General features: G+C 41.3%; 2 long non-coding RNA genes across 2 annotated transcripts; one reads left to right on the top strand and one right to left on the bottom strand.

The window, feature by feature from the left end:
* Window positions 1-5132, bottom strand: LOC102785746 (uncharacterized). Its single transcript, XR_004844081.2, has 3 exons — window positions 4779-5132; window positions 2745-2863; window positions 1-759 (listed from the first exon to the last, which is right to left on the bottom strand). It is a non-coding gene; the product is annotated as an uncharacterized LOC102785746 (long non-coding RNA).
* On the top strand, window positions 6-26839 carry LOC102785544 (uncharacterized). The gene is made up of 4 exons (XR_436625.3): window positions 6-776; window positions 7914-7982; window positions 15275-15354; window positions 25103-26839. It is a non-coding gene; the product is annotated as an uncharacterized LOC102785544 (long non-coding RNA).

Genomic DNA, 26839 nt, shown 5'->3' with positions numbered 1-26839 from the left:
ATGTCTAAAAATGATTGGTTACTACATTGTGATCTCTGCTATAATGACAAAAATGACACAGGTATTATACTCAGTCAAAAAAAATTTTTAATGGAATATTTTTACGTTGTTACACTCATTCAAACCCTGCTTGTGCTCGTTTCCACCATGAGGCAGTTTTGTTGCATTCACACTTTAAATGCAGATCTTCAGACTTACACAGTACGAAGTAATGCAACATTGCATTCGTGTTGGATTTTGAGCTTTTAATATATCAGTACTAAAACAGTAGGTGAAATAATTAACTCACGCATTATACATTTTATTTATTTATTTTTTTAAAGTGCTGTGCTGACCCCTTAATGCTGCCCCACTTTAGTGTGGAAATCCTTCTTTTTTATAGCATGTATCACCTTAACATGCTACCTTTGATAATTAACGTCTCATTGGGATCATAGTTTAAAATTCTGTATTTTTATTAGAGGAAAAAAGTATTAATTGACATTAATGAGGCTGAAGGTCGATGTTGATTTCTTGCCTAGGCTGCCCTTGCTCATTGCTGCCTTTTTGAAAACGGCCCTGATCCAGGACAATATGTCTGGTTGTTGAAGGGCTGCCAGAAGTAGTTGTTAGTTACAGTTAGGGCGCGTCCCTCTTAGGATAGGTTGTCCACTCTGAGGTCTGATATCGAATGGTCCATAATTTCCAGCTTGTTCCCAGGAGAAGCTCTCCTTTGCTCTTTTCTCTCTGTGTCTCTCTTCCTCCTCTCCTTTCAGAATCCTGTGAGAAACAGCAAGGTGAGTTCATTCCTGCTTTTGAAAAAGTCTTTATTCCTGTTTTTTCTTCTTCTTTTTTTGTTTTTGTTTTTTTTTTTGCTAAGACGAATCGTTTCTTTGTGCATGTGGCATATCTACAAATTCTGTTTCTTCGCAATATGTCTCAGAAATATTTTGAAATTCAAGATTTATTGCGGTGCTTTTGAATTGTTCTCATGAAAGCACCGGATCAAATGCCTGCTGAGCTATGTGGCAGATAAAGGGGGGGGCGGAATCAGTGCTCTGTTTTCGTGCTTTCATATCAGCACAACATATCAGGTAAAGCTGATTAAACAGAAATCAAATACATTAAAATTAAATTAATATTTTTATTTATATAAAACTATTTATTAGGAATGAAGTGTTTAAATACACCGTGTTTGACAATCTAATACTAGAGTAAAAAAATTATTTATACACACACAATGAAGTGTATTATTTAAACCCAAAACAGATTTCTAACAGTTTTTTTCTTACTTTTTAATTTAGTGACAGGTTCATGTTAAATAAATCAACTTGTGTGCGCCGTGACTGAATATCAGTTCTTTTATTATTTGTATAACAAAAGGCTGGATGAGCTGCCTTTTGTAAAGCATATTTTTCCACAGTTCATATTAACATTTTAATGTGGATTTTTACTCAATGAACAAAAAATGCATTTCTGGAAAAGTTTTTTTTTTTCCCCTGAATAAATCGTGACAATAATTTACACCGAATCCATAAAGTTCAGGCATTATTAAACATTTCCTAAAATTAAATGAGTATCCCTGGCATTTTTTGGTTTTTAGGCAGTGTGTTCCTTTAACGAAGCTAATATATAAAATAGTCAACATTTATGATAAAATTATTAAGTTTAACTATTAATTAATCATTTATTTATTTATGTCTTTTTGGGTTTCTGTAATAAGCGGACGGCATTTTAAGGAAACAAGCAAGTCCATTCTGTTTATATTCTATAATATTTTGCACACATGCTTTTATATGCTTTCTTACACATGCCACAGTGCATTTCAAATATTGATGGATAATGTGTTATCAAATAAGTGCTCAGTCAAGAGTTTTGCATGTGAAGATAACTTGTGGAAAAACTTGAACTTGATATTTTTGGGAACTCATTGCTGGAAAAATATCCCTAATCCTGATAAAATGATATTCCCAAGGTGTTTTATCCCATAAAATTCTCCAAAGGATCTGATTGTTAGCAGACATTTCCAAAATGATATAGCTGAATTATGTATCATAATAACTTATTATTGGCTCGCTTTTGCAGGAAATGCAGGGTTAGGTAAGCTCAGCTGTGCAGCATGCTTTCACCTCTGTACTAATATCAAAGTATACGTTGAAGGGAGTCACAGAAACAGATCCTGAACAAGCTGCTTTTTTCTTATCGGTTGCAATCGCCAATATTACGATTTTTTTTTCTTGTATTAGAAACATCATTACTGCGCATGTCTTCTGTCCACCATTTCATTGCACATGCAACCATTTTATGAGCTTCAACATAAAACAGTCTTTTAGGTCAGAGGCCTTGAAAACATACTTGAATTGACAATGTTTACTTAGGAAGGAGTACTTATTGGAAATACGGGTACACGGATGAAGCGCAGCCTGCTAAAGTAAAGTTAAAAACTCTTTTGACCGGAGTGTGTTAACATTGCGAATCCCGTGCAGTGAGCATTCAGTCGTTTCTTCAGATTTTTCCACATAGAAAGAATTTTGTTTGAGCTGTGCTGCACCTTGCAAGGTTAGCCTGCATTCCCTGTCTGTGCATGCATGCGTATAAATGTCAAACAGGCGGAGAAAGTGGCGGTCACAGTCGGCTGCCTAAGGTGACTGGTGGGGGTCAAAGGTCAGGCTGTGTTAATACGACGTGATGTGCTGCCCCGGGACCTCGGTCCCATGAGGGATAACCCCCTAATCAGCATTAGTTAATGTGTTAGTAATCTTTACCTTCTTAAAGCAAACAACAGTGGAACATTCAATGAGCTCGCTTGGCCTCCCATGTAACGCTTTTGACCCAGGGGTCATGGCCTTTGTTCCCTCCTCGATGGGGAGTGCCCTCAAAGGTCCTGGGTGTAATAGAGAAGTTGTTTAGACACGTGCAGGGTTTAAGCTCGACCACCTCATGGACTCTTCTCCTGGAGAGTATACTCTCCCCTCATACAGAAGGGATACTTTGTGGTTAGCTTTTATCCCCTTCAATAAGTCCATTAGAATAACCTTGTTTTTATGTGCCGCATATCATATCTAAGTGTCGACGTTGTAGTGGTTGCTGACCAAGCACACAGCCATCCCTTACCCCCACCCCCCAACACACACACACACAAACCCCTACTCCCACCTGCTAATGCCTCCTCTATGTTTCTAAGTGCAAATATTGTTTGTCTTTGTGGATTCCCTGCCCAGTGAAATTCCATATCGCTCTTGCTGTGCTCATTGTTTTATTGTTTCATGTAGCACTAGGACGAACGCTCATCCAGTCCACCATTTAAATTCTATAATGCAATGTTTACCCTAACAAATGCCTGCAGATGTCTTTTAAAACACTTTAACGTGCCTTCTTCTGAATGCAATCAGCGCAGTTTGTTTAAACCACAAAAAATGTGTCTTATTTATAAAGGCGTTAGACGTATGCGCTGCATTTCTATTGCAATGCTATTTATATATTTTAACCGCTTCAAAACTGTTTTTTTCTCTGTCGTAAAATAGTGTTCCCAACTCGATTCATTACATCAAACCTTGATGAAACAGAGAAGCATAATCATAAAATTATTAGGAGTAAAATAATTGTCAGGCAGAGGCTATAACATGGCGCCGTCTGCCATTTTGTTTCTCATTGCAATATCAATTGGCCTGATCGACTGACTTTGTATCACACAGCTGCAGCAGCCTAGTACTCCAGAAGGAAAGCTGTGGCTTTTCCCTGCCTTTTCTCCCTCCCGGATGTCAGTTAAAGTGCGGCTGCATCATGTGTTATTGTTAGTGCTTCATCTAACGTTAGTCGTTTTTGATCATTTAATCTGGAAAAAAAAAGAAGCAAGATGTTGGCAGTAGTAAGAACTGCTTTGTGCGTTTTGTTGTGTTTTTTTAAACGGAAACCGATTTTATACAGTCGCCTTAAATAGTCTGCATTTGCTTCTAAAGTCCACAATTAAGATGTGACAGGTAATTACGACAATGTAGCGGCAATGTAGACACGCAACACAGCGGCAAGAGCTGGCAGCAGTCCCAAAGCCAAAACTGTATCCTCAGATGAACTTTATGCCATGCATACAGTACGCACACTAAGCATAAATTCACAGAGCATGCTTCCCTAAAACTAATGACTAATACTCCTTGGAGTTCTAACATATGCTTTTTTTTTTTTCTTTTTTTTTTTTACAAGCTATTCCCCGAAAATCTTAACATATACCCAAGACATCTTTATACATTGAAGCCATAATGAAGTCATGAGTTTCTCAATTGGTTAAAACGCATGGCGAGATGTGACGTATAACTTGAACTCCTTCTAATAGGATTCTGTAGCTCCTGCCAAAGTGCATGACTGAACTGAGCTAGTATCTCATTTAGGGAAAGGAAGAAAAAAGAAAGAAAGCGAACAAATACCTTGCAGTGCAAAGCGGCCTTTTCCTGCACTTTGTTAGTTTAAATAATACTGGCATTTTTCTCCTCTCTCTCTAATTGTCTTTGGCCGTATGTGTTTCTACTAAAAAACCCGTCTAGCAAAGAGGAGTGCGCGGAGAGAGGAGAAGAGGGGTTTTTTTGTGCAATCCAGCCTGTGCTGCTGTGAGGAAGAGAGAGCCGGCGAGGAACGGGGTGGTGGCCGTGCAGTGAAAGCAGCCCTCACAAGCTGTGCAGCCTGAAGCAGTAGCAGCCATGTTAAACAAGTCTCCGTGAGCTCGAGCCCCGCTTGTGTATTTGTGCTCTCCAAAGCCGACAGGAAGTTTTCACAGAGTAAAACGTAAGAAAAAGTTTAACCCCCACCTTATGTTTTTCCTCTCTGTCTCCCTCTTTCTCTCTTTCTCATTGTCTCTTGCTAGGCATGAAGTCCCCTCTTTAATGCTCAGCAGTTTATAAAGCAGAAATGAAATTCTTTTTAAAAAAAAGAGAGAGAAAAAAAATAGCTCCTCAGTAATAAATACACTTTACATATCTCCTTCCTCCTTTTCTTCCCTTATAGAGCTCCTGGTTCAAGGCCGAGGGGGGAAAAAAGTTAAAGCCACGAGGTCTGCCTTTTGCAGTTTTTTAGAACCAGAGCCAAAAGAGGCAGGAAGTTGTTGTACAATAGCGTTACAGTAATCTGCCTCAAATGGAAAAAGCCAAATGCTGATCGCGGAGTGGAGAAGGTGGCAGAACAGACAGAAAGAGGGAGGGAGGGACAGGCAGGGAGAGAAAGAGCTCTAGCGTGTGAGAAGCAAAGCATAATCAATGCAATCTAAGATGGTGGAAACAGCCCTGCTGTTTAGTAGGGCCCCCCCTTTCTCCTCTCCTCTCCTAGTTCCCTCTGAGGCTCACTTACGCTTCATGTAAATCTGTGCAAGAAATTGGTTCAAACTAAACGTGTGGACCATTATGTTATCTTTTTTTTTTCGTTCTCCATTTTAAACAAGACAAATCGGCATCTCTGGGGGGGGTTTCGCTAAAATGTTCTCCGAACTGTTGAACATTGAATACCGGGGCATGTAGCAGCTGTTTTTCCTCGAGGAAAAAGCAGCAGAGTCTCACCCAAAAATGCTTATCAGCCTTTTTTGACTTTGTGCCAAAATAGCTGCGAAGGTTCGGCTACAGCCTTTGCTTTGTGACAGAGCCGGGGCAAGAAGGAGGCGTCCTGGCCATGCGTTCTTTGCCACATGTTACTGAAATTAACACTCTCCGTACTTTTCTTTTTCACTTTGTGTGCTCGCGTCCTTGTGTGTGTGTGTGTGTGTGTGCGCGTGTGTGTGTGTGTGTGTGTGTCGTGGTCTATTCTATCCATTCAGGCTGCTCAGGCATGCCAAAGAGTTAATGCACTCTGAGTGTGTGTGTACGTGTGTTCCTTTCAGTGTGTACTTCCAGATCTGTAAAGCTCCACCACGGTAAGAGATGAGGTTAATAATTCAAGGAGATCTCAGAAGTGTTGCATATTTCAAGGATCCTTCAGCGGGGGCAGCTTATGCTGAATGACTGTGTATTCTCCCGTTTTCCTTGCTTTTCTTTGCACTTGCTGATATAGTTGCTGACGTACGTTATAGTGGATCCCAGTATGGCGTGTGAGTGCAGGCACTGAGCCTGCGCGCTGCCTGGGAGGAGTGGATTTCTGTGTCATTCTTCTTCCTCCACCCCTCCCACATTTAGTGCTTTCCACCCTCCCACTCTGCCTCGCTCTCTTCCCTTCTGTGTCTCCATCTCCCACCCATCTTATGCTCCCTCCCTCCCTCCCCAGGCCCCAGTGCAAATACAGTTCCTTGCCGTGTTGGACATGTGATGAAAAAGTGACTGGTTCGCGCGCTCTGCTACACCTCCTATTTCATCATCAGCCGAGCTTTTCTACCCCTTCACTGTATGCATGTCTGTCTCCTCCTCTCGGATTCTCTCTCTCTCCCTCTCTCTCTCTCTCCCCCTCTCCTCGTCTTCTCTCTCTGTATCGGTCGCTCCTCTCTTTCTGCTAGAGCCACACGCAAGGGGGAGACTTGAGCTCTGCGAGGGGAGAAAAAAAAAAGACAAAAAGTCTGCTGCTATTTCTACAGTCAGGGCCTCCCCGCAGCCCGCCCTGCCATAGATGGATCTTTTTTTTTTTTTTACTCACTACTAGCTGGATTTTAACCCTCTGCCTCCAACTAGCTGCACAGCAGCTCTGCAAACCCTGGCAACAAGTGGCTTTTTTTAGGGGCCCTTTTCTTACTTTTGGCACATTGATTTTTGCACCGCTCTGGATTTTTGATCGCTTTTCTGCTTTTCTGTTGCCTATTTTCTAAAACTGTACCTCATTTTCTTCTTCTTTTTTTGTTTGTTTGTTTAGTTTTATTAGGTTTTTTTTCCCCTTGCTGGTTTCTAGACATGTTTTTTTGGTTTCTCTCATTTTGGATCAAAATTTTCCAAGGTGGTGTTTCTCCATCTGATGGGCCTTGATCCACCTGGAATGCCAGGGGCGCCATTTTTGACGGGTAACCTGTTTGTGGTGGTGGGCTCGTGGCCGGGATGTCCATGGATGGCAGTCACAGAGTGACCAGTGTCTCAGTAGGGTATACGTGTGCGTTTTAAAGAAGATGTTTCGTAATCCGCGCCAGCGGCTGGCGTGAAGTACCGCACCTTGTTTGTATTTACTCTGCTTCTCCTCCTGTTTCCTCTCCATGTCCTCTCTCCTTCGCTGTCTCCTTGTGTCTCTTTCTCACTCTTGTTCTCTCTCTTTCACGCCGACTCGCTCTCGAGGGCAAATGAGTGGTGCACTGAGCTGGAGCTCTTACTGGGACAGGTGCCAATTGCAAACAAAAGAAATTAACAGGCAATAAGCGAAAAAAAAAAAGGGGGGGGGAGTGAATTGTCGAATTGCAAGTTGTTGAGATGTCACCAGTAGCTGTGCACGTTACGTCGCCGCTTGACCGGTTTGCATTATTGTTGCGTTACATTATCAAGTATTAAAGTAAAACAGAGGTTTGAATACTTTGCTTCACTTATTCCAGTGAAGGCATTTCACTTGAGAAGAGGGAGGGAGTAATGTGAGAGAGAAGCATATAGACTTGTGAATTATTCATGTGCTCAGCCAAGGCTGAGACTGGACTGGTTGTGCTATTTGCATGCATCAGACATGCTGTTTGTCTGTTTGCTAACATTCCTCATTCAAAGACTTGTTAACTAGCAGGCGGGCTTAGCTGGAGCCTCACAGACAGCCTCATGGCCTCCTATTGTTTCAGGCCTCACCGGGCCTGGACCCAGCTGGTGGCAGGCAAGCCATGCAGCCCTGAGCTTTGGGTTGAGACTGTGGTTGAAGGAGGGATTTGTGCCTGGAGGTGAGACTGACGTGGGCACTGAGGCTGGAGCTGAGGCTGAGGCACGGCTGTGAACGGGACAGTCTGAGGGAAATCACGGGGTTATGCAAGAAGCACCAAACTGGAGCTTATGGCTTTCTCCTCTTCTTGACAGAGATGTGGATCGAAGCGGGAAGAGCTTCCGAACCTCACCGGACATTTAGCGTCTTTGCTCTGGTAACTGGTGAGTAATTTTCATTTAAAATATGCCTATGGATGCATGGTTTTTTGATGTACTTTATCAATGTGTTCGCATTTTGGGCGTTCAGTTTTCGCAGGAATCCTGTACAAATAAACATCTCGATGCATTTGAGGTCTTTGCACAAAGTTTCTTTTCACCTGAGCGAGCATTTATGCATCTGAATTTAAAGCCCTGCACTTAGAACAGCAGATATCAGAGCGTTAACAGCTATTCTCGTGATTTCAAGAACATTTCCCCACTAAAAATTTCTACAAACTCATTCATAGTTTAGCAATACGCACAAAAAAGGCAAAAAAGCACTCTATTGACCGGATAATCCTACTTTATGGCAATCAGTGAGTAAGTGCAAGGCCACAGTTGTGGAGGTATTTCATATGAGTGATGCTGTCCGAGCTTAGAATGCACTGTATGAAGAGAAGCACGTGGTGCGCTGATCATTTTGATCAGTTTAATGTTTTCAGAAGCTTGGAGGACGTCTTAATTTTTACAACTATTTATTTTTAAATGGCAAATTTCTTTGACTTTGTGCTTTTACAGTTTGTACTTGGGAAGCTTATATTTTATTCAAGAAAACGGAATAGAGAATAACTCACCATTTCTTCACCATTTGCTTTTGTATACATAATTTTTGTTAATCGGAGGATTCCTTCATATTTTTTCCCCACTTTTGGATCTATACCTTACATGTCTGAATACAGATTTTACAAGACTTGTGCTTTTGATACAAGCGCTTCACATACAACTACAGATGCTTTTGCTATTATGTTGATACCAATCGCATTTCTCTTGATGTGATGGAAGAACAAACCTGAATGAGCAACAAACGCAGCAGTTTCACCAACAAGAGAATTTATAAAAGTTGACTGTGGATATTGTGAATTTAATGATCAAGATCATGGGAAATCTGTACTGCTTGAATGTTTTTAAGACATTAAAATAGCAAAGTATATTCCCAAGTCTAATGAGAAAAATCTTCTTCGAGGTGTCACTTGAAAGCTGTTTTCTGATTGCGTTTTTTGAAAATTGCGGAAATCTTCTAGTTTAATCAACAAAAGTTTGCGTATTTGTCGACTATTCTGCTTTGGATTTCAGATGTGCTGTGTTATGTTGGGTGTCGGGATGACTTTTTTTGAAGGACAAAGTCAAAATGATTACTCAAAGCTTTCAAGAGTGAGCCTTACTGTTGCATATGTAGCTTATTATGCTCATTCATATGAATGTAAGCTTTGCTGTACTAGCTGTGGACACATGGTTTTGGCTGGAGAAGTATTTCGCTACTCCACCCCAAGGCCTTTTTGGCACTAAATGGCAGGAGTGCAGTGGAAGGTTGCATGTCGGGAGGCAGATGGCAGGGTTTTCAGCATTTTCTCTGTGTGTGTAAAAGCATACCTACAACAACACAACAGCCTGGTACAACCCACAGTGGGTGCACTGAAGCAAACTAACAGTTTATTGCATCTACACAGCAGAGCTAGCAATGGGACACACACAGACACAGTCACACATACACACTACACACTAATACAAATTTACCGTCAAACGTGCGCGTAAATGTATTCATGTTGTTAATAGTAGTTCATAATAATTGTACTTTTTTTTGCTGATGCTTTCTTGGTGTATGATGTGAGGTTTAGTCAAATAGTTGGTTAGAAGCATTTTTTCATGTAATTACCAACAGCAAAGTGGCTCAAATGGCTTCTTCTTTTAATTTTTATTTTTTATTTTATGTAAATGGAAATATGTACTTAATATAATGCAGAAGCAAAGCAGACGCCAAAACTGCATGCCACAGCTACAACACCAAGTTCTCAAACTTGAACTTGACTGTCCTTGAACTTGAATTGTTGAATTCAACAATTGTTCTTAGTCTTAGTATGTTAGTTAAAACATATGGTGCTAACAAAAATCTAACAAAAAATGTGGGACATTTTTTAATAGATAAGCAAAAAAAAAAGTGTGTGTGTGTGTGTGTGTGAGGGGGGAAGGGGGTGCACTATGCAAAAGATTATTTGTCATGTTCAGTTATTTTTCTACAATATTCGCAGCAATTCTGTAAGTAATTTATTACTGTTTTTATTATATGTATCATACTGAGCTAACCCTGCTATTTTTAATTTATTACTCACTTTCAGTTTAATTTATATTTGAGTTTGTCCATGTGAAACTCAAATATGTCATAACGCGTAGTAAAAAGAGAAGAAAATATAAAAACGGACGAATATGTGCACATGTGCACGTCCTCATTTTTTTTCTGCCAAGTGTAATTGTTTAAAACAAATCTAAAGTTTGTCCCGTGTAGTTTTTGTAAGCACACGTCTTCATAGAGGAAACTAAGCAGAAAGCGTAAAAGAAAAATGTGTATGCTAAAACACTGTTTTTAAAGTATTTACATTACTGTAGAGATCAGTTTACGGATAGCTAAGTCACAGCAGCAGCCTTTTTTGGTGTGTGTGTGTGTGTGTGTGTGTGTGTGTGTGTGTATGCGTGTGTGTGTGTGTGTGTGTGTGTGTGTGAGTGTGTTTGCAGTAAAATAATGGTGCAAGGCATGATTGAGCATGTTTCTATTTGTTGCTGCATCATGTATATGATTTTGTTTCTTAAACATTCATATGTATGTATATATATATATATATATATATATATATATATATATATATATATATAATACACACACACACACATATTTGACCACAAAACCCTTTTATTATTCCATGACTTTTCAAGTGTCACAATAAAAATGTATTTATAACTGCGACAATTCTCAGAATTAAATTATTAATAATAATAATAGTCGTTCATAATCATTTAGTTCTACCTTTCGACTAGTGTAAAAAAGGCAATTGTTGTATGAAGTATTCTCCAAATGATCATTTATATAGTAGCAGTAAAAATACATAATTTCTTTTGTGTAAAATTGCAATAATCTCTTTTTACACACTTGGACATTTTCACATTTCTGAATCATACATAATTAAAAAAAATATGTGTTTCACATCAGCAAGAATACATGGCGTGTAATATTGTCTTTTGTGTTGCTGTTTCATTTTGCACATTTTGATGCTCGTGTGTGTGTGTGTGTGTGTGTGTGTGTGTGTGTGTGTGTGTGTGTGTGTGTGTGTGTGTGGTGAGGCAGCCCTGTGCAGACTGCTGTCTGAGTTTGAAGTTTTGAGTATGTGGTTGAGGTCGTGTGTGAGTGCTCAGCGTATTCTTACTAGTGCAACTCAGTGAAAATGAGTCATTCATGAGTACAACACAGCAATAAGCCACCGACACAGTGCTTCATTTGTTAAGTGGATAAATTGGTATTTTAGATTATGTGATTTTGTTTCATTTATGAGCTTGCTGTGATGTTGTGAATTTCATCCAATTTCCTCCTGGCTAATATGAAATCCAGATTGGAGTGATGAATGGGGGCCAAGTCACCACTCACTGTAAATATATTTTTGTGCCATAATAATGAATCCGCTTTGAATTCTGCTGCTTAAAGCGGCTGTTAAAAATACAATAAAACTGAGAAAGCCTACATAATGGAAGTTATATTGTATGTCTGAGCTCTCTGGAGAGCTGTCAGGGTTTGGGATTGTGTTGTCCTACTCTGCTGTCTGGGCTTGCTCTACAAAAACGCATGTAGCACTCTTAAGTTGAATGTATTCACAGGTTCACTGTAAAAGTGTTTTCCATGTTTAAAGAATGGAAATTTTCTAGCACGTTTATCTCACTGTTTATTATGTGATCAGATATTTCTTAACTGCATGTCTGTTTCTATTAAACTTTTTACACTACTTTCCCACTTTTTAGTAAATAGTCGTGCATATTAAAGAAAATACATAAAAAAATTAAACCTGATGTGATTTTATGTCGATCTAAAATGAGTTCAAAGCATCAATATATTGATCCATCCTATATTTAGGTGCAGGATTCTTACTGAAGCAGTAACGCTATGCAGCAGGTCTGCATAGCGTTACTGCAGCGCATCTAAAGGTCAAGGTGAATTCCACCAAAACCTGCAATAAAATGCTTTTCACTGTGCTCGTGTAGGCATCGTAGTGCCTTCAACATTTGAGTTAGAAAACTTTTAAAAGGGGCCCTTTAGTGCAGTCATGCCAAGTCTCTGTATTAGAAGATGACCAGGCCCCCTGTTGCTCTCCTCAACGTGGAAGAATCCATGAGTGGATCTGCAGTGGCCACTACAGGCTGTGGCACACACAGGAGTTACAGTACACGAGAAAGTAGGCCAGGCCTAAACAGAGAGGAGAGAATCTAGAGAAAAAGTCCTCAATGCACGCACACACACAAAAAAAACATATACAAGAATTTTCAGTGTTGTGGTCAACTATATAAGTGCTGAAATTATGTCATAAAATGCTGGGGAAAAATCCAAACTATGTATAGATTAACACCTAAGCTGTGTATTGAGGTGTGTTTATCTGCAGCACCACTCCTACTTTGTCCGTATTTTATTTTTATGTGGTTATGTTTGGATGTTTCTGCACCGGAACCTTTGTGCAGTCTGTGTCGGTGTGTAGTCCTCGGGCAGTGATTGCAGGCAGGGTGTGAGGGCGGGTCTCTGTGATAACACAGCGACCACGAGAACATTTGGTACATTCGTGTTACAGAGACCATGCGCAACCTCCACGGTTTTGATGCTCGTGTTTGCTTCAGTTTGCTACATTTTTGCGGGGTTGAATGTATCTCCAAGTCTGTGTTTCTGCTCGTGTGTCCTTTCCTGTTTGTGAAGCATGCGCTGCGTTCACGCAAAATCTGGCAGCGCGGCATCTTTTCGAAGGGTTGCGCAAGTTATTTTGCTCGTTCGCTTCTACTTTAACAACGTGAAGCTATCCAAAAATACTGTTTCATTTCTCTAATTCGCCACTTTCTTCACTTTTTAGTTTGCTCGATCACTGCTGCTCTTTGTCTCTCTCTCTCTGTTCATTTACAAACAGGCACATATGCTGATGCTCTTACATTCATATTCCTGCACCAACAAAAAAAAATCCTGCTTTTTCTCACCCATCTCATCATACATGGAAGCCATTAGTCCATTACCCTGCTGACTACTGAGGACTGGACTTTTTTTTTTTGTTCCTTCCTGTGTTAATCAGGATGTCAGCTGGGAGTGTCACATGTAATTTATCCACAAAACCACAGCAATTCCACAGAGACGGTAAGTACAGTCATAATGACATAATATTGGACTGGGACAAAGTTTCAAGGCATGACAGAAAATTAGAATTTTCCTCCCCTGTACTTATTTCTCTTTTTTTTTCCTCCAGACATTCTGTAAGTAAAAAAATGCTTTACATCATGAGCAAAAGTTTGTGTTCCCTTTTTCCTCTCAATTGGACAACTCTCACATTTGAAAACCGAGCACTGTTTTCTCCTGAGAGTTTGTTAGAAGTTTGACACATGTAATATTTGAGCATTGTAAATACTCATTGTTTTTCTCTTCCTGCCCTAATCAAACGCACCGAGGCTGTAATACACAGCATCACGTGCGAGTGTCTCTCGGCACACATCGTCGGGACAGATGCTTGTTTTATGTACCTGCCAGGCAAAGCGATATTCCAGATCATGCTCAGCTGCACCCACTCGGTTTTTTCTTTTCCAGCACTCATATATTTCTTCAGCTTTTGGCCTCTGCTGTCGCCAAGGCAATTTAGTCCGAGAAAAACTGCAGAATCAGCAACCTCGTTCCACTCTGAGGTAAAATTGGAAGTGTTGAAAAGCCTCGCCTGCAACCCTTCTCTCTCTCTCTCTCTCTCTCTCTCCCCCCCCCCCCCCCCCCCGACTATCAAAATACTGTAAATCCCTTTCCTTCAGCTCACCTCCACTCCATCACTTTCTACTGCTCGTCACTGATGAGCTAAATTATGTTGGCTGCATTTACTGTTGGCAACGTTTAGCGAACTGGATTGGTTTGGGCTGGGTTTTTTTGCTCATTTTGTTTGACTACAGTTTCTGCTGACTTGTGCCATGTAATACAGCAAATACAGCACTTGATGTTTATGTAATGTGCATATACTCAGGTTTCCTCGCTTGCACTCACCAAAAGGTTTTAGAATTTCGAGTGAAATACGACAAAAGCCTCCATACCAACACAAAACCCACCGACATAATGTATGTGTAGTTTTCTTTCTATACTCACAGCCATTCATGTGGTATATTCTCATATCATGTTGACTGTCCCATCTGCACACACACAGGCAGGTTCATGAGTCATCAACATGTATATGCACACAAACAGCATACCCACACACGCACAGAGTGCAGTGGGTGCACAGCTCGGACATGAATCTCTCTCCGTGGAGGCTGGAGGAGTTGGGTTACTCATGAGCCCATAAACATGTGCTGGCAACACTCCGAGGTACTGCACTGTAATTACAAACGTTAGAAACAATATATAAAAGACCCTTTGCCCGACAAGGCCGTGCTCCGCGTTGCAATTAGCATCCGTGTCCAGAATTATCACCCTTCGGCAGCTGCCGCCGCACCGAGTGAAAGCCTTAAATCGGCAGTGTCCTCCTGGGCCCGCGAAATTGTCACATTTGCTCTTTATTCTCTTCTGCGCTTATTTTTTACTTGCGCAATCTGAGATTTGGCTAACAACGCCTACCTCTGTCGCCTCGCTTCCTGTTCCACCTCCACGTGATGGCGTCACATGTGCACGACGCACGATAACCAAAAAGCTACCTTGTACATTAACTCTGCGCACATGCCCTCTTCTGCGAACCGAGCATACTGTGCTGCATGTGTAAAAGAAAAAAAAAAACAAAAAAAGACTTATTAGACTCACAAGTACGTGCAGATGCACCACTTCACCCACGCACATGACACTGTGGGCTTTCGGTAACACGGTGTGCCAAAGCGTGCACATGTATGCAGCGAGTGGGCGCTACCGGGCGAGGCCGAGGCCACAGAGGAGCTTGTGTGTGTGTGAAGTGTGCGGGTGTGTTGGTGTAGGGTGAGCATGCGGCAGTAAGAGTTGGCCGGTGTACAGGCCAGCAGAGAGGGTGCGGTGTGTTACTTGTTTCGCTAATGAGCTTCCTTGGCCAGGCAAGTGTAGGGTGAGCTTATTAGTAAACAGGCTACAGAGAAAATACCCTACAGCCCTCTGCCGCTGCTACTGCTGCTGCAGGCTACTCAACCGATCAGGCTCTCTGTCTCCTCTCGATTGTGTTTTTCACTTCCTCTCTGTTTACATTGCTGTAAATTGTCTCTCACTCCATCCCCCCCCCCCTCCCCCCCTCCTTCCTCTCTGTCTTTCCTTCTCGTAGGCAGTGAGACAGAGTTTTGAGCTCCAAGCGCAAACAGTTTTGGCCAGAGAGAGAAATTATGCAAACACACACTGGCGATTGTAAGTACCCCAACGTGTTAGAAATGTTTTGGGCTTTTTTTTGTACAGGATGATGTATTCTGATGCTGTTGGACTGTCTTGCATTTCAATTTCATTGAGATGGGGGGCCTGTAATTAAACGATGTGCAGGCTACATCCCCGCTTTGTCTACATGTATTTTCTTTCTCTTTGTGAGACTTATTATGATGTGAGCCTGGAACAGATTAAAATCATAATGTGTTGTGCCTTTATCCCTTTTTTTAGAAAGGCCGAGGTCCCGATGGCTTTATTAGCGCAGCACATTAAGAAAGAAAAAAAAAAACAAAACAAAGATAATCTTTTCGCGCACATGCGCAGAAAACACTTATCCGAACTGCCCGCTAGGCAACGACTCGACTCTCCTTCTCTCTCCCTATGCATGGTCCTGAAACTGTTGGAAAATGGCTTCCACTCTGTGCCTTCCAGCCCTCAGCTCCCTGCCGCCATTTTGTGCATCGCTGCCAAAGTAGTCAGGTAGCAGAGGAACAGAGTAAAGTGGGAAAGAAAAAAGTGGGTGCGACTGGATGCTGGGTTCAGGGGAAAAAGGAAAAAAAAAGTCTAATAAACTGTGAAAAGGTGTGCAAATTGAGGAAAAGTAGCACTCTAATGTACAGTGACAGGACCATTAGCGTGCCTATTTCTCAAGGGGAAATGTTTTAATAGTTGTTGGCTGATTAGATAAAAATCAAGCGGCCTCCACTCTGGATCACTTCCAGCTCCTCTTTTCAACAAGCTGACCTCGAGTGGACACCATAAACAGTGCCTTTTTTTTCATAGGGGCAAATTTGCGCTGGCAGTGCCACAGTTGTGCCGCACCTTTGCGCGTTGCCTCCAAGCCCCGCCTGCTTTCTCTCAACATAACCTGCTGTCTTGTAGCTACTTAAAGCCAGTGAATGGATAAAATCTTTAACCTCTGCTTTTTAACCTGTCTCCACCCTAACCACAGTGCACCGAGCTGGAGCTTCAGCCCATAACTGCGGCTGTATTGTACGGACTCAGTAACCCCAGGCACCACCCTGCAATCTATAGCTATAGTGACTAGCTGCCTGCGGCTCTGGAATTCTGTGCGCGCTCCACGTTTGATTATAAGTGCAGATGTTATTAAAGCCCTTCTCTCATTTACAGCCCACAGACACTAAAGCAGGTGTTCAGTAGGTGTATAAAGCTCTCTTGATCCCCCACTACCAGTCTGAAATGACACACACCATTTCTTTTTTTACATTTTTGTTTGCTTTGCTTCTGGGACTGTTTCAGGTTAACAGCCCAGTATTGCAACAGCGAATTAAAGAAAAGAAGAAAAAAAAGTCTGGGGTTGGGAGAAAAAAATCATACATAATATAATTATTATAAAGTCATAAAAGCAGAAATTATGTTAGAAAAAGCAAAATTGACCTAAAAACCAGGGGGGGAAAAGACTTGCTTGTAATTGCAAGGTTGGATGAACCTCATCGCACCAGCTCCAAGAACTTTGTTATACATATATATATATATATATATATATATATATATATATATATATATATATATGTATGTGTGTGTGTGTGTGTGTGTGTGTGTGTGTGTGTGTGTGTGTGTGTGTGTGTGAAGAAAGGGGCTAAAGTGTTCCACGGAAAAACAGCAAACATCAGCTACATTGTAAATGACCAGAAAATAAATGAGCAGATTGACACCGTTCATCGGGTTGTACCTGTTAATAGCGTCAAGTGTTATAAAACCTCCCTCACTGTATCATTGTGCCTCACTGCTGCCATGTAACTGATTTAGACAGTAGGTGCAAAATATAGCAGAGGTCCCTCTGGCAGTAAAACCTGGCCTATTTAGGCCTGTCACATACACGCTCTCTATGAGACAGCCACTCAGTCAGCGGCAGCTCCGAATGCACTCTGTCCCCTTTGACTGCTCACTCCTTAATCTGCCCATGTGCTTGCATATGGGACAGAGAGGCCTCCATATTGTGTTTGTAGTATGAATTATGAATCCTGTTGCATAACCGTGGCCTGCTTCTAGGGCATATCACTACAACATCTACCCAGAGACCAAAGCTTGAATAGATTTACCCGGCCTAGACCTCTTGGAAATAATACTGTGAAGCTGTGCCTGCCTGCATTTGTTTATGGTTATATAGAGCAGATGCTCATGCAACAGGGTCACATAGTCACGCACTGGCTGCCTCACTTGTACTGTCACACGCACAAACCCCTATAGGCAGAAACGTAGCAATCTTCAAAGCATTGAAGGAGATTGAAGGCACAGGAGTTCATTCAGTCATTTTTCTTTTATACCTCACTGTTTGGGTGTGGGTAGGTGTGTGTGTGTGTGTGTGGGGGGGGGGGGGTATTAAAAGTTGTTATCAGGGTTTATAAGTGTATATTCCCATTTATGCTGGCAGCTATCCTGGAACTGTAGGAACTGGTGCTAAAACCTTCTGCCATATCAATGCTAACTATGGTTGACTGCGCTGTATTTACAGCGTTAGATTTCAGCGGTGAGCCTGACTAAACGCAGCTGTAGCCTGAGAGTTACAGGCTCTTGAAGGTTACAAACTGTGCAGATCCACTTCTGCCTGCTCTGGCCTGCTGTCTGTCAGCTGAAGTTCATATTCAGGGAGAAAGGTATTTGTTCAACCCTCTAAATATAGCTGGTGACAGATGCCGCTCAAAGGGGCACTGCCCATTTGAAAGGGGCCCTGCGAGCAGGCCGGCGCAGAACACAGTGCATGTAGACATGTCAGAGCTATAGCCTTCCTCTAATAGACAGAGGCCTTGCAGGTCACCAGCAGCCACATGGCAGTGCGCATTTCACCAGAGCTCTTTAGAGTGGCAGTACGAAGATTAAGACTTTGACTTCGATAAGCAAAAAAAGGGTTGTTTTTTTTTTAATTTTTATACATTTATTTAACTCGGTATTAACGTAACCCACTGTGGGAAACTGACACAGTTCAAGTTTCTTAAGACCTGTATCTATAAAAATGCCAGTGTCCTAAGAAGAAGAAGGCGAGGGAGCATACATAGAAATAACCCCACAAAGCATAACGTGAGGGTTAACATCATGCACTTCTGTACCACCTATGCAAAATAAAACCAAAAATCCACCTTTGAATAAATAATAAATTCTCATTGTTAAGTGCCCTCCGATAACTAATTTTGAATGTCTTGAGCAAAAATCTGTAGAGTCATTGAAAACGTAGACAGGCACCATTACTCAGGGGGCCCACCTGAGACACCTGCTTTCAAGCTTTTTTTCTGGGTAGACCTTTTTCTTCAATTCAATTCAATTCAATTCAATTCAATTTTATTTATATAGTGCCAAATCACAACAAAAGTCGCCTCAAGGCACTTCATAGATACAGAGAAAAACCCAACAATCTTATGACACCCTATGAGCAAGCACTTTGGCGACAGTGGGAAGGAAAAACTCCCTTTTAACAGGAAGAAACCTCCGGCAGAACCAGGCTCAGGGAGGGGCGGCCATCTGCTGCGACCGGTTGGGGTGAGAGAAGGAAGACAGGATAAAAGACATGCTGTGGAAGAGAGACAGAGATTAATAACAGATATGATTTAATGCAGAGAGGTCTATTAACACATAGTGAGTGAGAAAGGTGACTGGAAGGAAAAACTCAATGCATCATGGGAATCCCCGGCAACCTACGTCTATTGCAGCATAATTAAGGGAGGATCCAGGGTCACCTGATCCAGCCCTAACTATATGCTTTAGCAAAAAGGAAAGTTTTATACCTAATCTTGAAAGCAGAGATAGTGTCTGTCTCCAGAATCCAAACTGGAAGCTGGTTCCACAGAAGAGGGGCCTCAAAACTGAAGGCTCTGCCTCCCATTCTACTTTTAAATACTCTAGGAACAACAAGTAGGCCTGCAGTGTGAGAGCGAAGTGCTCTAATAGGGTGATATGGTACTACAAGGTCATTAAGATAAGATGGGGCCTGATTATTTAAGACCTTGTATGTGAGGAGCAGGATTTTGAATTCAATTCTGGATTTAACAGGAAGCCAATGAAGGGAAGCCAAAACAGGAGAAATATGCTCTCTCTTTCTAGTCCCTGTCAGTACTCTTGCTGCAGCATTTTGGATTAGCTGAAGGCTTTTCAGCGAGTTTTTTTGGACATCCTGATAATAATGAATTGCAGTAGTCCAGCCTGGAAGCAATAAATGCATGAACTAGTTTTTCAGCGTCACTAAGAGACAGGATATTTCTAACTTTAGAGATGTTGTGCAAATGGAAGAAAGCAGCCTTACATATTTGTTTAATATGTGCGTTGAAGGACAAATCCTGGTCAAAATGACTCCAAGGTTCCTCACAGTGTTACTGGAGGCCAAGGTAATGTCATCCAGAGTAAGAGTCTGGTTAGATACCATATTTCTAAGATTTTCAGGGCCGAGTACAATGACCTCAGTTTTATCTGAATTAACAAGCAGAAAGTTAGCAGCCATCCAGGTCTTTATGTCTTTAATACATTCCTGCATTTTAACTAATTGGTATGTGTTATCTGGCTTCATGGACAGATAGAGTTGGGTGCATAGCAGTGAACATTTATGCTATGTCTTCTAATGATGCTGCCTAGGGGAAGCATGTATAATGTAAACAGAATTGGCCCTAGCACTGAACCCTGTGGAACTCCATAATTAACCTCAGTGTGTGAAGAGGACTCTCCATTTAATGCACAAACTGGAGTCTATTAGATAGATATGATACAAACCACTGCAGTGCAATACCTGTAATACCTACAGCATGTTCTAATCGCTCTAATAGGATATTATGGTCAACAGTATCGAACGCTGCACTAAGGTCTAGCAGGACAACCACAGAGATGAGTCCACTGTCAGAGGCCATAAGAAGATCATTTGTGACCTTCACTAAAGCTGTTTCTGTGCTGTGATGAACTCTGAAACCTGACTGAAACTCTTCAAATAAGCCATTCCTCTGCAGATGATCTGTTAGCTGTTTGATATGAAAGGAAGGTTGGAGATTGGCCTATAATTAGCTAAGACTGCTGGGTCTAGAGATGGCTTTTTGAGTAAAGGTTTAACTGCAGCCACCTTGAAGGCCTGTGGTACATAGCCGATTATTAGAGATAGGTTGATCATATTTAAGATCGAAGAATTAATTAATGGCAGGACTTCTTTGAGCAGTTTTGTAGGAATGGGGTCTAAAAGACACGTTGATGGTTTGGAGGAAGTAATTATTGAAGTTTTTGTCAGCCTGGCTACAGTGCTAAAGAGTAACCTGGGGTTGTTCTTATTTTCTTTAATCAGTGACAAATAGTAAGATGTTCTGGCTTTGCGGAGGGCTTTCTTATAAAGCAACAAACTACTTCTCCAGGCTAAATGATGATCTTCTAAATTTGTGACACGCCATTTCCTCTCCAGCTTACAAGTTATCTGCTTTAGGGTACGTGTTTGAGAATTATACCACAGAGTCAGGTACTTCTGATTTGAGGCCGTAGTTTTCACAGGAGTTACATTATCCAGAGCCGTACGCAGTGAGGAGGTAAAATTATTAACAAGATAATCGACCTCTGTTGGGGTAGCGTTCAGATAGCTGCTCTGCTCTATGTTGGTACAGGGCATTGAAGATGATAACAGTGGGTGGATTATATTCTTAAACTTAGTTACAGCGCTTTCAGAAAGACATCTACTTTGATAAAGTCCACTCTCCACTGCTGTGTAATCAATTATTGTAAATGTAAATGTTATCAGGAAATGATCAGACAGGAGAGGGTTTTCAGGAAACACTGTTAAATGTTCAGTTTCTATGCCATATGTTAAAACAAGATCTAGAGTGTGATTAAAGTGTTGGGTGGGTTCTTTTACATTTTGAGAGAAGCCAGTTGAGTCTAATAACAGATTAAATGCTGTGTTGAGGCTGTCATTTTTAGCATCTACATGGATGTTAAAATCACCCCCAATAATTATTTTATCTGAGCTGAGAACTAAAATCAGATAAAAAAAAAAGTCTGAGAAATCAGACAGAAACTCTGTGTAAGGCCCAGGTGGACGATATATGATAACAAGTAAGACTGGTTTCTGAGTTTTACAGCTGGGGTGGACAAGGCTAAGCATCAGGCTTTCAAATGAATTAAAAGTCTGTTTTGGTCTTGCTGTGCATCCTGCAGCCTGTGTGTATATGCATGCAAATGTGTGGATGTTTCTTTGTGTATGTGCAATTGTACACTGCGTGAGAGAGATGAGAAGCAGCTGGCAAGGTTGGGCTGAGTGGTGTGGGAAACCCCTGCTGTGTACATTGTCATTACAGTGATTGGGGTCTCATTTGTTTTTTACCCCTAGAGTTGGGGCCGCAGGGCCACACTGGAATGAGCTAAGTTTGCCTAATCCAGCCCTCCTCACCTGCCATGTTTATGGCTCTGCTGCGGGATGGAGGGGTTGGAGGGGTATAAGTCAGTGGGGTCAGTTCATCTCACAGTCTTACAGGCAGACACACACTTTAACCACATTGGCGTGAGTACATGCACACTTGCACATGTATGCATTTGCTCATCTGCTTGCACAAACACCACAAGTGTCAAGTGCGTTCAGTGCACATGCGCTAATGTGTTCTTGCAGCATCACAAACACGCGCTATGCACACACTGTACATTCAAACTTATTCATGTGAACTTTGAACTCCCTGTTCTTTCATTCCTAACACACACTTGCACAAGGTTTGCAAGCTCAGTATCTGCCTCATGCAGAGGTGACGGGGAGGTCAGCCTGTCTGACTTTGAGCAGAATCCCCCTGTGGCTTGCCCCAGCCATTCCCCCTGGCATGTGTAACAGGACCTGCCCAAGCAGCCTCTCCTCTTCCCCCAGCTCCTGTCCTCCTCCTACTGCTGCCTGCCCCTTGGCCCTGGTATAAATAGATGGGTCATGACTGCTGTGCTATCTGTATCGAGGGTGGTGGGGGTGGTGGGGGGTGAATAGTCCACCCTGTCTATCTACAAGATTCCTCGTGTCTGCACCACTTCTGCTGCAGCAGGACATAAAAAGAAAAACAGGTATTTCTGACCACATCGTTTGTGACTAGAGACTGCACACTAATGTCACCATGTTGAGTGTGTATGGGTGTACTTGCAAAGTTGAACTATAGTGTAGTGTGTGAGTGATCTTTTTACCCTGAATACAATGTTTTTTATAGATATTATTGTATTTTCTTTTTTCTTTTTTTCTTTTTTTTTTACCCATCAGGATTTTTGTATATGAGGAAGACCCTCCAGTGGTGTAGTGGTTAACACATATGCTTGAGAAGTCAAAGGGCACTTGTTCAGTTCCAGCTGGAGACATACATCCCTTTAGGGCTTGTATCTGGCATCTAACTCTGACAAAGCATGCAGAGCCGCCTGCTGTGGTGACCCCTTGTGGCAATTAAGAAGCTTTTTGTTTTATTTTATTATTCATGAAGGTTGGCCTGGTAGTTTTTGGTTATCAAACGGTTAAATGAATGCTATAGAAAACCTGTGTCCGCATTGACTTTCAGTACAGATGATGTAGTAATTGTCTGATTAGATATTAGCCAATAAGTAAGCGTATGATTTCAAATTTTCCACTTGAAATTTTGTGCTACTTGCAGATATCGTCGGTTTGACTAGGTCACTGGATATGCAACGTAGTTGTACTTGTGCGTCGTAAACTTTATTGCGTCTTTGGCCAAAAGTCAACTATTTGCCTCTATACATAAGTATAGAAACAAAAAATGCAAATTGCATGACTTTAATGAACTTTGTAGATCCTTCTGAGTGCCAGAAATATCCCCTTGCAATAAAAACTACATTGCTAGTGCTACTGCACTGTCATCTCTAGATTTTATGGTGAAACATCAGAAGTCAGTCTGACTGTGACCAAATAAAAGACGAGAAGGTTTAAATATTGATTTCACTGTTGTAGTGGTTTGTATTATCATTTATTTATTTTAGGTAAATGAAGAGCATTTAATATATGCTGACATTTCTTTCTGTAACCATCTTTTATGTCGGTGATACAATGTTGTAGAGGTTAGTGCTGCTGCCTCACAGCCAGAAGGTTCTGGTAATGAACCACGGTATATTTATGTTGGTATGTTCTGTAAGTGCAGAATAGATGAGATACATTAAAGCTTTGAGTGGTCAGTAAAACGACAAAACATGATGGAAATTTGTCATTTTCAGGAATGAATAAGAAGAATCTGAGGTTGGATATTACATTAAAGTGGTCTTTAAAAAAAAAATCTACCCACTCGCTGACCTTAAACCACCAGAACCTCAAAGATCAGGTTACAAGGTTATAGCTGAACTGATTGGCAATGTAGCACTTAGACTCAAGTGTGATTAAGTTAAAGTGAGTTTTTAAGCAGCGCCTAGCTTTGCTGTGAACACTGTGTGAAAATATGATTAGGTAAATCCGTAAAATGTTTTACCTTACTTCCTTTTTCCAAGCTTATGTGCATGTGTTTCAAACTGTGACCTTCTGTATGTGATTTGGTTTCACGTGTGCATCCATATATGTGTTTTATGGGACATTGTGAGGCAAAGATGTGCAGAAAGCAAAACTTGAGCTGAGGGAAGTGTGAGGCTGAAGCAGTACTTTAGTTACAGAGCCAGCTTGTTGAGTTTGCACGACAACCAAAGAAGAGTTCCAGATTGTCCTCTAGAACTGCGGTAAAAAAAAACAAGTGTGCAACATGAGTATGGACCTGTGGGTGTGTGTATATATGCTTGCATTTCATGTTAGTTCTCTACAGTACATGTGCGTGGGTGTAAGCGTGAATATTTTCCTGTCACTGGAAGATAGCAACTGGCTCTGACTTCACTTGAAAATGATATTTTTCATTATTTATTGGTCAGGACCCCAGGGTCATATACTATATTAGATTAAAGTATGTTCAATCAGCAGATGTAGAGGACAATGTGTCTTGACCCTACATTATGAAGTCTGGGCCCTGCGCCACAGAGCGTTTTGCAGGACTGCACAATAAAATGAGTTACATGCTTTAGCATACGGTTTTGTCTATGTAGGGACTGATTTAGGTCCTAAAATCATTGCAAGTTGAGCTCTGTAGTGGAGTTTGTTCTAAGTTCAGGCCTTCTGCAAAGCAGTGTTATTCTAGAGCATCTAAATATATGAATTTAAGTGTTGTCCATCATAAGTAAATTAAGTCCTTGTAAATTATGCGAGCTCCGTTTGTCATTACTAAATGTGTGTGCAAATGTATATGTGTGCTAACTGTAGGTTGCCATATTTCTTCTCTCAGGTTGTTTCTGTCTGCAAAGTATCTGTTTGGTCCTTTTGTGTCTGTTATACTGTACAGGTGTGTGCCTGCGCATATTTACAACCCACAGCTCTATGTTGTAAGTAAGGTGGTGTTGAATAATGCAGAGAACCTCAGACTCACCACTGAGCAGACGCAATGGGGCCTCTCAGCTCAAGACATACTGCTTTGTATTGTGCTGTGCTGTACATTTCTGTCTTCCCAGTACATTCGATTATATACAGTAATCAGGCGACTGTATGGCACGAAACACGCACAATGGTGTGGTTTTATCAAAGAACACATGAGCATGAACCGCTCTGTAAATAAATATAACCCCCATATACAAACTGCAAGCAAAGCCAGACACGTCTTCACCCAAAGGTCCAAAATGCAGCGTTTGAACTGGCTGCAGTGTTTGCAATTGATCTCACATATGTCAAATCTAAAAGTCATCATGCTGGAGTATTTTTCTGTTTCCCCTTTTGTCTTTGTTGCAGAAGTAACAGATTTTCCCTCTTGGGTTTTTCCACATGGAGACTACCTGACATGCTGCTGAAACCATGATGGAGGGAGGAGGTTATAGGCCAGTGGGCCCTTCCAGCCCCTTTTCTCGATGCATGTTATATAGCAGGTGAGAAACATTAACGGAGGCAGCAGCAGCTGCAGACCTCTGCTCCACACATGTGGGCCAGGATATGAGCTAGCTTGAGCTCTCCCACTCTCAACTTTAGTGAGCAAGGTTATCGCTCAGAACCACAGGAAACAGTGCTGCCAAACTGGAAACAGCATAGCTCTGTTTAATTTGTTTCAATACGTTACTTTGAACACTGATCTTAATAGTATATAGGTTTGCCAGAACTTGATCTAAAATGATTCTATTTGCTTATTTGTCATGTGACTGGCCACACCCACCCTAGCTTCTAAAAGCTATGTGATATTTGTGAATATAATAATGTTTCAGAGTGTTTTTGAGGTTAGCGTGTTTGCGATACAATGTTCATTATGAATATACCATTTAAGTTATTTACTGGTTGCATTTGAATATGGAAATGTCTTGGCTGCGCAATTTGCTTGTTGGGTCATTTGAATTACCCCCCTCAGCCCGGGCAATGAACCCGGAGACCCAGTTGTCACATTGTGTTTTGAGCTCACAGACTCTGGCCGCGGTGGTGAGGTGTCCCAGAGGGGAGTGGCATGTTTCTGTGAATCATAACCGCTGTTCTGTGTTCAGTGAGCCGTGTCAAAGCGGATTACCTGCATGAACGGGGACCTGAAAGGACTTTGTTTTTAAAGACTGTCCTTTGGGGTGAGGTAGTAGGTTGTATAGTTTTAGGGTCGTACCCTTCCTGTCAGATAACTATACAACTTACTGTCTTTCCTGAAGTGGCTGTAATGTCGTCAGATGCCTTTGGTGGAGTGCACGGAACCAGATCGACGCACTACTTGCTAACGGCTCAGTAGCCCGAGTTTGATAGCAGAAAGTTATTAAGGACTGTAGCCGCTTTGTGCAAGTCGTTGATTGCCAATAAAGTACAACTGTGTTTTCATTGTAAGTGTTCATTCTTTTTGTGTAAAACTCAACAACAGCAAAAATGTCCTCCTCATATCTCAGCAGACACTTTGCGCTGCATAATAGTTTCCAAAGTTTCCTCCTGTTTAGCCGCCAGTCTCTTTGTTTATTTTCTTTGCACTTGTAAAAATCTAAAAGAAATCATCAAATATTTGGGGGGTTTTAGTAATTAAAACTCGACAAAAATCTCAGTGTTTGCTTTTCATGTAGGTATGGTTTTTGTCAAATTCTGTATATTCATTTACAGATTGTATATGTCATCATAACACTTTTATCATTACCAAAGATTTTATCCAGCCTGTAGGGCCTTTACTGATGTTCGTACGGGGTGAGGTAGTAGGTTGTGTGGTTTCAGGGTAGTGATTTTGCCCAATCAGGAGATAACTATACAACCTACTGCCTTCCCTGAAGGGCAGCAATACTTCACCATTCACACACATCAGGAAGCATTTTGTTCATATCATTAAAAAAAAAAACTCCATATTGACAAACTAAACCACATGAATCATCTGACTCTAAGAAATTTCATACAAAGATGTCAAATCAGACGATAGCAGCGGAAGGATCCAGCAGGTAAAGTCTGTGCAGTAAGGAAAATGTCTTTGACTTAGATTTTTTTTCTTTTTTTGCTTCAAAATTAATAATAAAAAATAAGGTGATTGAT

The sequence above is a fragment of the Neolamprologus brichardi genome, chromosome 7 (assembly GCF_056152115.1).
Source record: "Neolamprologus brichardi isolate AB-2024 chromosome 7, ASM5615211v1, whole genome shotgun sequence".
Taxonomy (NCBI): domain Eukaryota; kingdom Metazoa; phylum Chordata; class Actinopteri; order Cichliformes; family Cichlidae; genus Neolamprologus; species Neolamprologus brichardi.
The sequence above is the reverse complement of the archived record's forward strand: the minus strand, read 5'-3'. Positions and strand labels throughout refer to the sequence as shown.